The sequence below is a fragment of the Aplysia californica genome, unplaced genomic scaffold, assembly GCF_000002075.1.
Source record: "Aplysia californica isolate F4 #8 unplaced genomic scaffold, AplCal3.0 scaffold00031, whole genome shotgun sequence".
NCBI lineage: Eukaryota > Metazoa > Mollusca > Gastropoda > Aplysiida > Aplysiidae > Aplysia > Aplysia californica.
The window spans coordinates 1175265-1176399 of NW_004797301.1; positions in this window are offsets into that span (position 1 = coordinate 1175265).

Below are 1135 nucleotides of genomic sequence, written 5' to 3' on the forward strand. Positions count from 1 at the left end.
CACACACACACACACAACACACACCAACAAACACTCATTGCGCGCACACACACACACACTCATACATACATTTTCTCTCACGCATCTTATCTTCTCTTCCACGTATATATCTATACACATACACACATGATGCTTGTAATCACCAACATACCCTTTATGCACTTCACAGCCTATATCATTAGCCCAGAAGATCTGATGGCATTTTGAAACAGTCTCAACTTTCTGAAAAACATATCAGTGTAAACATAGAAACTGACATCACTGGATGATGGCTCGAGTTGACAGACGTTTAACGGATGGTGGCAAACTCACTTGTGTATCTCATTCTGCGCCAAACCCTTTGAACCCTGAGCTCCTGAGTAATTTTATTGACCATTTAGGTATACTTTTCTACACTTTTCTACAGCTAATTTGGGCAATTTTAGTTCTATTTCTCTCTCTCTCTCTCTCTCTCTCTCTCTCTCTCTCTCTCTCTCTCTCTCTCTCTCTCTCTCTCTCTCTCTCTCTCTCCCTCAACTCATCACTATAATAATAGTAGTGTATATTGATGGTACTGTTTCGTATTTGTGTTCTATTTCTGTATGCACACGTCTTGTTTAGGCGTGTATGTGTGTGTGTGTCCTACCCACATTTCGGTACGCCAGGGTATTTTCAGTGTTGCGTTCATGCTGATAATTCGGAACAACGAGTTCAATCTGCTCCACTATGTCATGTGACTCTATAAGTAGCCTTCTGTTTGGTGTTTGGTCTCGCTTCTCATGAACTGCTCCCAATTGTAACCTTAAAATTAATTCGAACATTTTAAAGTGTAAATAATGTCTTTTCAAAGGTTTGGGTAGTTGGCAGGTGTTCTGGTGAGCTTCTTTCTTTCTTTTGGTCCAAACATCTATTGCCCTTATGTCTCCTCCTCCTTCTATTTGTACGTTACTCTCTTGTGACAAGTCCAAAGTTCGGCATTTGTATGATATATTATGTGTATTTGAAGTGCCGTAAAACTACTTAAAATACAACTGAACTATTCAATGATACCAAAAATATTGTTTGTCGTTTCGTGAAAGATAGCCTCATACGCATACACATGTGCTTTCATTCCTACAAAAACACGCAAACACATGCAAACACACACACACACACA